Consider the following 16,350-nt stretch of genomic DNA (forward strand, 5'->3'; position numbering starts at 1 on the left):
CGCCAGCAGTGGTGGACGTGGGAAGAGAGATGGCGGAGTTTTGAGAGCGGACTATCTGGATGTGTATCCGTCAGAAAAAGGAAATTTGTAAGACTGGATGTCATGAACTGATATATATATTATGACTTTTGAACACTGTTAAGGTAAATACATTGTTTGTTCTCTATCAAAATCTTATGTTTGCTAGCTATGCCTATCAGTAGCTAGTGCCTTCAGTAGTTAGAATCTTTTATTTAGCTGTCAGTATTGGCACTCACTGTATTGCAGTAGTTTGAGTAACGAAGATTTTTGTGAGGTAAGTGATTCATGAAAGGTATAGGTTATTGTTAGTCAGGGCGATTCTTTTGTAGGGATTATTGAAAGTCAGATTGCGTTGCATTAAAAAAATAAAAATATTGTGTATTAGTTTACTGTTGATCAGAATAAGTAAAGAGAGAAATATCTGAGTACGTTCAGTTTTGCTCAGCAGTTGGAAAAATCAAATAACGTAAGAGGTTTACCAGCACAGTAATTCATAATTTTTCCAAAGGGGACGTTACAACACACATCCATGCCCGAGGCAGGATTTGAACCTGCGATCGTAGCGGTCGCGTGGCTCCAGACTGAAGCGCCTAGAACCACTCGGCCACAAAGGCGGGATCGAGAACGGAAAAACTGAGTTAGATGCAGTATCAATCCATTAAAGATATACTCTCAGGACACAAGTATTTTACTAGGAGCACATAGCACAAAATTCACAAAAAAGATTAACAATCTACATCTACATCTACATCTACATCCATACTCCGCAAGCCACCTGACGATGTGTGGCGGAGGGTACCCTGAGTACCTCTATCGGTTCTCCCTTCTATTCCAGTCTCGTATAGTACGTGGAAAGAAGTATTGTCGGTATGCTTCTGTGTGGGCTCTAATCTCTCTGATTTTATCCTCATGATCTCTTCGCGAGATATACGTAGGAGGAAGCAATATACTGCTTGACTCTTCGGTGAAGGTATGTTCTCGAAACTTTAACAAAAGCCCATACCGAGCTACTGAGTGTCTCTCCTGCAGAGTCTTCCACTGTAGTTTATCTATCATCTCGGTAACGCTTTCGCGATTATTAAATGATCCTGTAATGAAGCGCGCTGCTCTCCGTTGGATCTTCTCTATCTCTTCTATCAATCCTTTCTGATACGGATCCCACACTGTTGAGCAGTATTCTAGCAGTGGGCGAACAAGCGTACTGTAACCTACTTCCTTTGTTTTCGGATTGCATTTCCTTAGGATTCTTCCAATGAATCCCAGCCTGGTATCCGCTTTACCGACGATCAACTTTATATGATCATTCCATTTTAAATCACTCCTAATGCGTACTCCCAGATAATTTATGGAATTAACTGCTTCCAGCTGCTGACCTGCTATTTTGTAGTTAAATGATAAGGGAACTATCTTTTTATGTATTCGCAGCACATTACACTTGTCTACATTGAGACTCAATTGCCACTCCCTGCACCATGCGTCTATTCGCTGCAGATCCTCCTGCATTTCAGTACAATTTTCCATTGTTACAACCTCTCGATACACCACAGTATCATCTGCAAAAAGCCTCAGTGAACTTCCGATGTCATCCACAAGGTCATTTATGTATATTGTGAATAGCAACGGTCCTATGACACTCCCCTGCGGCACACCTGAAATCACTCTTACTTCGGAAGACTTCTCTCCATTGAGAATGACATGCTGCGTTCTGTTATCTAGGAACTCTTCAATCCAATCACACAATTGGTCTGATAGTCCATATGCTCTTACTTTGTTCATTAAACGACTGTGGGGAACTGTATCGAACGCCTTGCGGAAGTCAAGAAACACGGCATCTACCTGTGAACCCGTGTCTATGGCTCTGAGTCTCGTGGACGAATAGCGCGAGCTGGGTTTCACACGACCGTCTTTTTCGAAACCCATGCTGATTCCTACAGAGTAGATTTCTAGTCTCCAGAAAAGTCATTATACTCGAACATAATACGTGTTCCAAAATTCTACAACTGATCGACGTTAGAGATATAGGTCTATAGTTCTGCACATCTGTTCGACGTCCCTTCTTGAAAACGGGGATGACCTGTGCCCTTTTCCAATCCTTTGGAACCCTACGCTCTTCTAGAGACCTACGGTACACCGCTGCAAGAAGAGGGGCAAGTTCCTTCGCGTACTCTGTGTAAAATCTAACTAAAGGATTAGTAACCTCTACTGTTAAATGCTTTAGACGAATTTGTATGAGGTCGTGCTGAAAAGTAATGCCTCTAACTGTTTAATATGAAAAAACTTCACGCTTTTTAAATAAAACGGAAGTTATTAAGCTTCTACATCTTTCAGATCGAACACGTTCCAAGCTCTGCCGTGAAAATAGGGATCAGCATTCAAATACTGGTATCATCTGCCGATGGTTGAAGTGATAGATATATCAAGCAGAAATCTACGCATACCAGTATTTGAATGCTGTCCCCTATTTTCACCGGCACAGAGGTTGGAATCTTCCTACGCGTCGGTCAGGAGGCCTGAAGGTGGTGTAGTAAATCGCCGAAACTGGTAGCAAAATAAAATAAGTTTGGAAATTAGACGGCTGAAAGGTGTTTGATTTGACAACCTATACCGAACTGGCGAGTCCCGCAACCATCTCTGAAAAGATGGACATACAGAGGTTCTAGAGTTTATTCTATGTCTGAATACACTCTAAGGCAAAAACAAACAACGTACCACGAGGGAATTAACCCAGTGGCACTGAGATCGGTAGATGTATGTACATGTAAGGACATACAAATTATTACAATGTCAGAAACATTGAATGATTTATCCAACAGAAAAAGCTTCAGAAATTGAGCAAGTCAATAACGGGTTGGTCCAGCTCTGGCCCTTATGCAAGCAGTTATTCGTTTTGGTATAGATTGAGAGAGTTGATGTACGTCCGCTTGAGTGAATTGGCCCTTTCGATCCTCAACATTGCGAGATAGTTGGAGGGTCCTGCCCATAATGCTCCAAACGTTCTAATTGGGGAGAGATGCGGCGACCTTGCTTTCTAAGGTATGGTTTGGCAAGGACGAATACAATCAGTAGAAATTCTCCCTCTGTGCAGGCGAGCATTATCTTGCTGGAATGTAAGGACAAGATGGCTTGCCATGAAGGACAACAACACGGGATGAAGAATATCTTCAACATACCGCTGTGCTGTAAGGGTGTCGTGGATGACAACCAAAGGGATGCTGCTGTGAAAATAAAGGGCACCCCAGACATTACTCGTCGTTGTCTGAGACAATTGTGCTTCAGTCAATAAGATTCCAGGCCGAAGATTTGGCTGGAGACACCCTGGACAGCGGTGGGTTTGACTGTTGATTGCCATTCGGCCCGAAAAATAAGAGTGATAGTCTCGGGTGCCATTCCTTCTCATAGCAGGACCCCTTTGGTTGTCATCTGTGACACCCTTACAGCACAGCGGTACATCGACGATTTACACGCCCTCTTCTGTCGCACTTCGCGGCAAGCCATCCTGGGCTTAAATTTCCGCAAGATAATAGCCGCCCGCAACTGGCGAGACGTTCTACTGCTTGTATCTGGCCTTGCCAAAGTCTATCTTGGCCAGCAGGCTCGCCAGATCTCTGCCATTGAGAACGGTTGGAACATTACCCGCAGAGCTCGCCGACCATCTCGAGATTTTGAGGATCTAAAGCGCCAATTGGGCAGAATTTGGTACGACATCCCTCAGGAGGACGTCCAACAACTATCCATCAGTGCCAATCTGAAGAACTACTTGCAAAAGGGTGTAACGTAGACCAGTGCGTTATTAAGTATGTTAATATCGTTTGCTTTATTTAAAACGTTGAGAATTTTTGCATAAAAAATTCGGAGGCATTACTTTTCGACGCTCCCTCGTATAAAGTAACTGTGTTACAAGCATGTTCCATGTAATTTCACCGCGCAGCTCTTCTCTGATCCAGATACATTACGGCGGTGAGTCATTCACGAAGCACACTTGCTCCTTTCACTTTCACCTGCTATCAGCCCATGTCTTCGGTTCGTACTAGTGAGACTAATGCCACACAATTTTAATAAATAGCTGGTTGCGGCACTTAACCTAAGCGCCGGGTTAGCAGTTGACAGGCGGTTATCCAATTAATTTCCTGTGCTTCTGCGAACACTACCTCAATTATGTGATCTTAGAGGCTGCTCGACATAGGAAAAAAATCTGTCTCAGAAAGGAGCGCGCGTTACGCAACAAGTGGTTTGCTACGCAGGCTCCAGGGGGCTTCGTGGAATTCTTGCGCTGTACTGCGACGTCACAGCAGATCCGCGCCACACGTGCGTGTGTTAACTGCCGCAGTTCATTCATCGTTTCTACGTAAATACTTACTACGTTTGACGCAAGAAACTGCAAAACGAGATGGGACCATTCTGTGCACATTCATACCATTTTTTACTTTTTTTTTTTTTTTTTTTACAAATAATACTGAATTTGTCCGCGACAAGTGGTACAGTTGAGCAGTTGAGAAGCGACATTCGGCCGCTTCCACAGGTAGGTGCAAGCGTGTGTTGCAGCACGTGTGACGGTAGAGCGGCACAGTAGTAAGGAGAGCGCTGACCCGGGTGTAAAGATTGGCTGGAGTTAAGAAACGATACGGCAGAATACAACTGCAGTTTGACCACCACAACGGAATTCTTTAGTCTGTACTACTGTATGAAGACATGGAATTGTTCAACGTTGTTACCAAACATCTAGAAAAGTTCTTGACCTACTTACTTCAAATTTTTGCACGTTACTATCAAACATTGGGACGGATATATAAGGGACACGTTGTTAGAAAAAATCTCAAGAAGTTCTTGACCAATTTTCCTTAAATTTTTACGCCATACTCTAATAAACGTTCGGACAAACATAGGTAACATATTTTTTTAATATATGTGGTGTATGGCTGGATATATAAAATCAATACTACTATATAATAGTAGTTAACCTTTGTTACCAATAATCTTGAAAAGTTCTTGAGAGACTTACTTCAAAGTTTTGCACGATACCTCAATAAACTTAGAGAGAGAAAGAGAGACAGCGACAGAGGAAACGTTGTAGGCAAAAAATCTCGAAAAGTTCTTGACCCACTTCACATTTTTGAATGAAACGATAATGAAAGTTCGAACAGACATAGGCTACATTTTTAATATATTTCTAAGACGAAACGTTGGTAGCGAAAATCTCAAAAAGTTACTTCAGACTTTTACACGACACTATAATGAACATTTGTACGACGTAGGCTGTATATTTTTAATATATGTGGTATATAAACATACATATAATATATAAAGGGAAACGTCGCTAGAAAACATCTCAAAAAATTCTTGATCGATTTACTTCAAGTTTTTGTACAATATTATAACAAACATTTGGACTAGCACAGAACAGAACTTTATATATATATATATATATATATATATATATATATATATATATATGTGTGTGTGTGTGTGTGTGTGTGTGTGTGGGTAAAGATGTGAAAATCTCGACATTTCTCGACAGACTTACTTCAAATTTGTACACGATAGCCTAATAAACAATCGATAACAGCTACATTTTTTTTAACAATGAAGAACTGGTTTTCTGTTAAAACAGACTGTGAGTGATAAACTGATATGCTACGAAGTGCTGAAAAAATGCCGTTTAGTTTTCTTTCTGGCAGTCAGTGACAGCAGCGGATTTGAAGATAAGACAAACTGTTTCTCCCTTATACACTTATCAGACAGAACATAACGACCACCTACCTAATAGCTGCTATGCCCACCTTTGTCATGGTTAATAGCAGCGACGCATCATATCGTGCTTATAATTAGGCCTTGGTAGGCCGCTGGAGGGAGGTGCATCACATCTGCGCACACAAATTACGTAATTCCCGTAAATTCGGGGCACGGGGGCGGCTATCTCCGACGCCACGTTCAACCACATCCCAGATGTATCCGATCGGGTCGAGATCTGGCGAGATGCGGGGCCAGCACGTCAATTGGACCTCGCCACTATGTTCCTCGAACCTCGAGCCGCCGGCAGCATGTCTCCGTCCCGCAGTACACAGGCCAAGGAGCTGTTCTCCTGGAAGACGACGGACTCTCACCCTCTCATCAACATTATGAAGAAGGTGGCGGGAATCATTAGATCAAGCAACGCTAATACGGGCGCATTCAAGGATGGTCTGCTGCAGAGGCTCATCGCTAGGAGTGTTGGTGCACTGTTTGTTCAGACACACTTGTACTCTGCACAGCATTATTCAAGTCTGCTGTTAGTTGTGCCACATTTTGCCGCCTGGCCTGTTTTACGAGTCTGCCCAGCCAACGATGTTCGACAATGAGGGGTGGACGTTCAACCCCATGACGCGTGGGCTTGGTTTCACCTTGGTTTCGCCACGAGTTGAAGACACAGCGCTCCTCGAACATCGAAAAATTTGTGGAGTTTCCGAAATGCTCGTGCCAAGACTCCGGGCCATCATAATCTGCCCTCGGTCAAACTCAGGTAGATCGTGCGCCTTCTCCATTCCACACATGGACAGCGCGCTCAGTGGTACTACATGTACCGTGAGTGTGTCTGACTAGCAGTCATTCGTAACCAGGTGACGCTGTTATCACCTGGACGTGTTTGTATCGATAATACGTCGGAGGTCACGATTTTCCGACTGATCAGTGCACGTTCATTCTCCTTATATATAATTTAAAAACAAAAAACCCATACACAACTATGTGCTGTTTGTTTTCTACCTCGCAACCTGTTTTAAGAGAAAACAGGAAAGTGTTGTATGCATGGCTTATTGGCTTGTGATTAGAATACTACTGCGGAACCTGAATCGTCCTAAACTTTGTAATGCTGCACGTTTGCTGATTGAAATTAAGTGAAACACTGTCCTCACAGTATCCTTACAGATCCATATATGGTACAGCAATGATCCTGATCAGTTTGCCCATTCATTTTAAGGGACTTCCCAGTAAAGGACTCGTTGGTAATAACAATAATTAACAAAGCTCAAAGTCAGAGCTAGAGAGGCAAGAGGAGATGAACAGAGCGGAGGGGGGTGGGGGGGGGGGAGGTGGATGGGCACAGAGAGAGAGCATGAAGGGATGGAAAGAGGAAGAGAAGGTGGAGAGAGATAGGGAGGAGGAGGAGGAGGAGGAGCCGGACAAAGAAAGGGGACGAAGGTACATCACGACTTATGTGTGTCTGCCACAGATGCTTAGCAACTGCGAACCACTGCCAGGTTCACTAGTAATATGTATCGACCAGAATCCACAAACATGGACAAAAGGATGTCCTTTTAAAAAGTTTCTCTGTTAATTTCATTTATGATTAATAGAAAGTTATCGGGCGGGAAATAGCCAAAGGAGTCACGAAAATAATTATAATGCCAAAAAGTAGCACAATGGGAAGGCATTGTTGGGTTTGGCTGGTAATTATGTATTACGTATGATTTTCTTAAACTTCGAGTTTATGTGCCATTAAGTTATTCAGTAATTGGGAGGGAACAGCTACCTTGGAATGTGACATAACGAATGATTTTATGAAATAGCTAGAGTGATAATGATGAAGACGAGATTTTATACGATTTGTTCAGTTGAAGACGACAGTATATTTAGCTGCTTTTAATAAATATCAGTTAATGCTCTTTTAATTTAAGATTAACACCACCTCAACACAATCCGTTGGCAATACGATATAACAAATGGCAATACACTTTTTTCAGACAATAAGCGATATTGAACGATTCCTATCATTTTTCACTTAAAACGACCTACTCGATGGTAAAAGTAAAAGAGAATTTGGTGCTCGCTTACTGTAAGTTTCAGTTAAACTAATTTAGAGGTTACTTCAGTTAAAATTGAAATGGATTGTTGCAAAATTACTTCTCTGATTACCACATAATCAAAACCAGCGTATATATCCTTGATTTAAAAAAATACTACATTAAAATTCAAATAGGTTCTAATGAGTGGGTTGATAAGCAGATGAAAACACAGCTCGAAAACCATGGATTTCTGTCTGTTACCTGCAGTCTGATTCTCACCTTGAAATCATAAACGTTCTTTAACAAAGAAACAGTTAACCCACAAAATTTGCACAAGGAACACAGCCGAACGGCTTTGAAGAACCCTGAGATGGAAAGTTGGAGTGGACTGCATGAAATAACGTTAGCTCCTGCTTCTCGCAATACGTGATCCTCATCACAAATAAACGTGTTTCCCAGATTTGGAGACAAAGCAACTGATGTTAACGACCACTAAATATAACGGTTTATAATACTTTGTGCTTCATTCTTTCATCGATCAATTGAAGTATTTCTTGTGTTACCCATAGTTTCTTCGCACTTGCCTTTTTTGTATCAACGTTTTTCTTTCCAATTTCTGTAAATGCCCTTTTTAGAGATGCCAATAACTTTTCAACTGAACTGCCTACTGAGATATTCCTTATCGCAGTATCTATAGTGTCAGAGAGCTTCAAGCGTATCTCTTCATTCCTTAGTACTCCCGTGTAACCCTTACGCTCTGATTCTTCTTATCTAGTCTCTCAATCTTCAGCCTACTCTTCGTCACTACTAAGTTGTTATCTGAGTCCATATCTGGTCCTTGGTATGCCTTACATTTCAGTATCTGATTTCGGAATCTCTGCCTGACCATAATGTAATCTAACTGAAATCTTCCTCTATCACACGGCCTTTACCAAGTATGCTGCCTCCTCCTCATGTTATTCTTAATTAGCGTATTCAAAGAAGATTATCAGCTGTAATTTAGCGTAGAGCTCAGTCTATCTCCTTTCCCATTCCTACTACCAAGCCAATGTTCTCGCGTAACCCTTTCTTCTACTCCGTTCCCTAAAATGCATTCCAGTCCTCAGTGACCATTAGATGTTCATCTCCCTTTACGCACTGAATTACCCGTTCAGTATCGTCTCATACTTTCTCTATCTTTTCATCTTCAGCTTGCGACGTCGGCATGTATATCTAAACTATCGTGGACGGTATTGGTTTGCCGTTGATTCTGATGAGAAAAACCTTGTCACTGTACTGTCCACAGTAGCTCACTCTCTGCCCCACCCTCCTATTCATAACGAATCATAGCCTTGTTATACAGTTTTCTGCTGCTGTTGATTTTACCTTACACTCCTCAGACAAGAAATCCTTGTCTTCCTTCCACTTCACTTCACTGACCCCACTATCTCTAGATTCAGCCTTAGGATGGGAAGGGCAGGGAAGCTAAAGCGAAATGACTGCAGGAAAAATTTGAAGAAATCGTATAGAAAAGTCAAAACAACCGTCGGATGAAATTATAAGCAAGGGTGGTAACATTAAGAGTGCAATGGCATTTCCACTGTTAAACGCAGAGGAGAGAGCAGATGAGTGGAAAGAGTATATTGAAGTCCAGTATGAGGGAAAGACTTGTCTGATGACGTTATAGAAGAAGAAACGGGAGCCAAATTAGAAGAGATAGGGGATCCAGTATTAGAATCAGAATTTAAAGGAGCTTTGGAAGACTTAATATAGATAACATTCCACAACAATTCCTAAAATCATTGGGGGAAGTATGAACAAAATGACTATTCACGTTGATACGCAGAATGTCGACCCCCGCTCCCCATGAACTATGGACTTTCCTGTTGGTGAGGATGCTTGCGTGCCTCTTGGGTATAATATTCCGGAGGTGAAAAAGTCCCTCATTCGCATCTCTGGGCGGAGGCTACTCAGGAGGACGTCGTTCTCAGGGTAAACAAAACTGGCGTTCTAATGATCGGAGCGTGAAATGTCAGGTAGGTTAGAAAATTTGAAAAGGGAAATGGATACGTTAAAGTTAGCTATAGTGGGAATTCATGAAGTTCGGTGGCAGGAGGAACAAGACTTCTGGTCAGGTGAATAAACAGTTATAAGTACAAAAGGGTAATGCAGGAGTAGGTTTAGTAAAGAATAAAAAAATAGGAACTCGGGTAAGCTACTACGAATAGCGTAGTGAACGCATTATTGTATCCAAGATAGACACAAGCTCACGCCTACCACAATAGCACAAGTTTATATACCAACTAGCTCCGCAGATGATCAAGAGATTGACGAAATGTATGAAGCGATAAAAGAGATCATTGAGATAGTTAAGGAAGACTAAAATTTAATAGTTATGGGGACTGGAATTCGATAGTAGGAATAGGAAGAGAAGGAAAAGTGGTATGAATATGGCCTGGGGGTAAAGAATGAAAGAGGAAGCCACCTGTTAGAATTTTCCACAGAGCATAACTTAATCATAGCTAACAATTGGTTTAAGAAACTTGAAAGAAGGCTGTATACGAGGAAGCGGCCTGGAGACACTGGAAAGTTTCAGGTAGATTCTATAATGGTAAGTCAGAGATTTAGGAACCAGGTTTTAAACTACAAGATATTTCTAGGGGCAGATATGGACTCTGACCACAATTTATTGGTTGTGAACTACAGACTAAAACTGAAGAAACTGCAAAGAGGTAGGAATTTAAGGTAATGTAACCTGGATAAACTGAAAGTACCAGAAGCTGTAGAGAGTTTCAGAGAAAGAAATACAGCAGAAGAAGGATGGGTGGCTTTGAGAGATGGAATAGTGAAGGCAGGAGAGGATCAAGTAGATAATAAGACGAGGGCTAGTAGAAATCTATGGGTAACAAGAGAGATACTGAATTTAATTGATGAGGGGAGACGATATAAAAATGCAATAAATGAAGCAGGTGAAAAGGAGTACAAACGTCTCAAAAATGAGACCGACAGGAAGTGCAAAATGGCTATGTAAGAATGGCTAGAGGACAAATGTAAGGATGTAGGAGCATGTATCACTACGGTAGATACTGCCTACAAGAATAGAGAGACCTTTGGGAAAAGACAACCACCTGCATGAATATCAAAATATGAAAAACCAGTCCTAAGGAAAGAAGGAAAAGTAGGGAGGCGGAAGGAGTATATAGAGTGTCTGTAAAATGGCGATGTACATGAGGACAATGTTATGGAAATGGTAGAGGACGTAGATGAAGATGAAATGGGAGATACGATACCGCATCAAGAATTTGACAGAGCACTGAAAGACCTGTCGAAACAAGGGCCTGGGAGTAGACAAAATTCCATTAGAACTACTGACAGCCTTGGTAGAACTACTGATAGCCTTGGGAGAGCCAGCCATAACAAAACGCTTCCATCTGGTGAGCAAGATATATGGTAGAGGCGAAATACCCTCAGACTTCAAGACGAATATAATAATTCCAATCGCAAAGAAAGCAGGTGGTGACGGGTTTGAGAATTACCGAACTATTAGTTTATTAAGCCACGATTTCAAAATATTAACAGGAATTCTTTACAGACGAAAGGAAAAATTGGTAGAAGCCGTCCTCGGGGAAGATCAGTTATGATTCCGCAGAAATGTAGGAAATCGCGTGGCAATACTGACCCTACGACGTATCTTAGAAGCTAGGTTAAGGAAAGGCAAACCTACGTGTAAAGCAATTGCAGACTTAGGGAAAGCTTTTGACAATATTGAATGGATACCTCTCTTTCAAGTTCTGAAGGTGGCGGGGTAAAATAAAAAGAACGATAGGCTGTCTACAATTTGTACAGAGATCAAATGTCAGTTATAAGAGTCGAGGGGCACGAAAGGGAAGCAGTGGTTAAGAAGGGAGTGAGACAGGCTTGTAGCCTGTCTTCGATGTTATTCAATCTGTATATCGAGCAAGCAATAAAGGAAACACAATAAATATCTGGAGTTGGAATTAAAATCCATGGAGAAGAAATAAAAACTCGAGGTTAGCCGACGACATTGTAATACTATTAAGACAGCAAAGGACCTGGAAGAGCAGCCGAACGAAATGGACAGTGTCTTGAAAGGAGGTTATAAGATGAACATCATCAAAACAAAACGAGGATAATGGAATGTGGTCGAATTAAATTGTGTGATGCGGAGGGAATTAGATTAGGAAATGAGACACCTAATGTAGTAGCTGAGTTTTGATATTTGGGGAGCAAAATAACTGATGGTGGTCGAAGTAGAGAGGATATAAAATGTAGATTAGCTATGGCAAGGAAAGCTTTTCTGAAGAAGATAAATCTGTTGATATCGAGTATAGACTTTAGTGTCGGGAAGTATGGAGTGTAGCCATGTATGGAGGTGAAACATGGACGACAAATAATTTAGACAAGAAGAGAATAGGAGCTCTCGAAATGAAGTGCTGTAGAAGAAAGCTGAAGATTAGACGGCTAGATAACATAACTAATGAGGAGGTACTTAATTGAAATGGGGAGCAGTGAAATTTCTGGCAGAACTTGACTAGAAGAAGGGATCGGTTGGTAGGGTACGTTCTAAGGCATCAAGAGATCACCAGTGTAGTAATGGAGGGAAGCGTGGAGGGTAAAAATCGTAGAGGGACACCAAGAGATGAATACACAAAGCAGTTTCAGAAGGGTGTAGGTTGGAGTAATTAGTCAGAGATGAGTAGGCTTGCATAGGATAGAGTAGGATTGAGATCTGCATCATACCAGTCTGTGGACTGATGACCACAACAACAACAGCCTAGCAGCTCATGCATGCAAGCTGTTGACAAGAATAATGTACAGAAGAATAAAAATAAAATTGACGATCTGTTAGATGACGATCAGATTGGCTTTAAGGAGGGTAAATTCACCAGAGAGGCAGTTCTGACGTTGTAATTGATAAAGATGAAACATCGACATACGTTCTTAGATTGTAGATTTGGAAAAGCATTTGACAATATCAATATGTTGGAAATTATGAGGAAAATATGTAAAATCGGTAAGCGGATCTAAATCCCCTATTCAGTCACTCGTTGACCACGATGGCACCGAAACAGAGGACGACCGAAGAAAGGCAGAAATACTGAATTCAGTGTTCCGAAACTGTTTCACTGCGGAAAATCGTAACACGGTCCCTGACTTCAGCCGTCGCACGGACGCCAAAATGGAAAATATTGAAATAAACGATATCGGAATTGAAAAACAACTGCTATCACTTAGTAGCGGAAAAGCATCCGGACCAGACGAGATACCCGTAAGATTCTACAGTGATTATGCTAAAGAACTTGCCCCCTTTCTATCAGCAATTTATCGTAGATCTCTGGAAGAACGTAAAGTACCTAGCAACTGGAAGAAAGCGCAGGTCGTTCCCATTTTCAAGAAGGGTCATAAATCAGATGCGAATAATTATAGGCCTATTTCGCTTACGTCAATCTGTTGTAGAATAATGGAACATGTTTTATGTTCTCGTATTATGACGTTCTTAGATAATACCAATCTCCTTCATCATAACCAACATGGATTTCGCAAACAGAGATCATGTGAAACTCAGCTCGCCCTATTTGCCCAAGAAATTCACAGTGCCGTAGACACTGGCGAGCAGATTGATGCCGTATTCCTGGACTTCAGGAAGGCATTTGATACGGTTCCGCACTTACGTTTAGTGAAAAAAATACGAGCTTACGGAATATCGGACCAGGTTTGTGATTGGATTCAGGATTTCCTAGAAGAAAGAACACAACATGTCATTCTTAACGGTTCAAAATCTGCAGATGTAGAGGTAATTTCGGGAGTACCGCAAGGAAGCGTGATAGGACCTTTATTGTTTACAATATACATAAATGACTTAGTTGACAACATCGGTAGCTCCGTGAGGCTATTTGCAGATGACACGGTTGTCTACAAGAAAGTAGCAACATTAGAAGACTCGTACGTACTCCAGGAAGACCTGCAGAGGATTAATGAATGGTGCGACAGCTGGCAGCTTTCCCTAAACGTAGATAAATGTAATATAATGCGCATACATAGGGGCAGAAATCCATTCCAGTACGATTATGCCATAGGTGGTAAATCATTGGAAGCGGTAACGACCGTAAAATACTTAGGAGTTACTATCCGGAGCGATCTGAAGTGGAATGATCACATAAAACAAATAGTGGGAAAAGCAGGCGCCAGGTTGAGATTCATAGGAAGAATTCTAAGAAAATGTGACTCATCGACGAAAGAAGTAGCTTACAAAACGCTTGTTCGTCCGATTCTTGAGTATTGCTCATCAGTATGGGACCCTTACCAGGTTGGATTAATAGAAGAGATAGACATGATCCAGCGAAAAGCAGCGCGATTCGTCATGGGGACATTTAGTCAGCGCGAGAGCGTTACGGAGATGCTGAACAAGCTCCAGTGGCGGACACTTCAAGAAAGGCGTTACGCAATACGGAGAGGTTTATTATCGAAATTACGAGAGAGCACATTCCGGGAAGAGTTGGGCAACATATTACTACCGCCCACATATATCTCGCGTAATGATCACAACGAAAAGATCCGAGAAATTAGAGCAAATACGGAGACTTACAAACAGTCGTTCTTCCCACGCACAATTCGTGAATGGAACAGGGAAGGGGGGATCAGATAGTGGTACAATAAGTACCCTCCGCCACACACCGTAAGGTGGCTCGCGGAGTATAGATGTAGATGTAGATGTAGATGTAAGCTATAGGGAAAGACGGGTAATATACAATTTACATCAAGAGGGAACAATAACAGTGGAAGACGAAGAACGAAATACTCGGGTCAAAAAAGCGTCTAAGATAAGGATGTAACCTTCCTCCCCAACTTCTCAACCTATACACTGAAGAAGGAATGGCGGGAATAAAAGAAAAGCTGAAGAGTGGAATTAAAATTCCAAGTGAAAGAATATCAGTGATAAGATTCGCTGATGACATTGCTATCCTCGCTGAAAGTGAAGAAGAATTACAAGGTCGGCTGAGTGAAATGAACAGGCTTATCAATCTATTGTGAGTAACTCGAAGAAAGTCGAAAGCAATGAAAAGTGGCAGAAAGGAGAAAAGCGAAAACCTTAACATCTGGGTTGGTGATCACGAAGTATAGATGAAGTCAAGGAATTCTGCTAGTAGGAAGTATAATAATCCATATCGGACGGAGCAAGGAGGATACAAAAAGCAGATTAGCGCTGGTAAAAAGGGCATTTCCGGGAACGAGAAGTCTACTAATATCAAACGTAGGTCTTATTTGAGGAAGAAATTTATAGGAATGTACGTTTTGAGTACAGAATTGAATCTTAGTGAAACATGGACAGTGGGAAAACCGGAAAATAAGAGAGGCGAAGTATTTGAGATGTGGTGACAAATGAATGTCAAAAATTAAGGGTAAAGATAGAAGCAGTTGCCCGGAGAACCGACGAGGAATGGGACGATAGGGCTGCTGTTGAGACGCTTGAGGAAAACTAAAATTGGAATACATTCAAGCCGGCCGTGGTGACCGAGCGGTTCTAGGCGCTTCAGTCTGGAACCGCGCGACCGCTATGGTCGCAGGTTCGAATCCTGCCTTGGGCATGGATGTGTGTGATGTCGTTAGGTTAGTTAGGTTTAAGTAGTTCTAAGGGAGTTCTAGGGGACTGATGACCTCAGATGTTAAGTCCCATAGTGCTCAGAGCCATATTTTTTAATACATTCAAGAAGTAATTGAGGACTTAGGTTTCAAATGCTACTTTCAAAATGATGAGAAATTCGTGGCGGGCCGATACCGATCAAACCAGTCAGAAGGCCGTTGACTCAACAAAAAAAGAAAAAAAAAAGAGAAAGAGAGGGAGAGAGAGAGAGAGAGAGAGAGAGAGAGAGAGAGAGAGAGAGAGAGAGGATAGAGAGAGAAGAGACAGATAAAGAGATAGGGAGAGAGAGGTGTGGGGAGAGGGGGGATGAGAGAGGCAGAAAGAGAGTGCGTAGAGTAAGTTTCAAAAATACTGTCCGACCTTTGTTGAATGGTACATACTAACGCGGAAAAACTAATGACAATTTATGTTAGAATGCATGGTTTCATGTCGATATACAGGAAGATTCTATGATGATGTTACAAACTTTCAGTGATGGTGGAGAAGGGTAAGTGTATCAACTGTAGATGTGGGACACAGGCCCGGAAACGATTAAGTCTTAAGTTATAAGCGCAAATCTTTGTGATACCTCTGACCGTTGACCTCATCTATTTCAAGCTCTTTGCTTTCCACGTTTTGAGAATGGGCAGTATGGACGAAAACAAGAAAAAGTGTCAAGTGAACATGAGCTCTAATGCTGATACACCTTAAGAAGTATGAACACTTGCTCGTCTTTATTACTGTGAAATACTTCTCTTCTACTGAGCAAGTGCTCATCCCTCTCCGGTTATATATTATAGAGCCCATGCTTACTAGACGCTTTTGTTTTTATCCATAATGCCTCCTCCCACAGTAAGGAAAACAAAGAGCTTGCAGCAGAAGAGGTCCACTGCCAGAGCTATCAGAAATATTCTCGTGTACCGAGCGAGGTGGCGCAGTGATTAGACACTG

This window comes from Schistocerca nitens, chromosome 9 (genome assembly GCF_023898315.1).
Source record: "Schistocerca nitens isolate TAMUIC-IGC-003100 chromosome 9, iqSchNite1.1, whole genome shotgun sequence".
Taxonomy (NCBI): Eukaryota; Metazoa; Arthropoda; class Insecta; order Orthoptera; family Acrididae; genus Schistocerca; species Schistocerca nitens.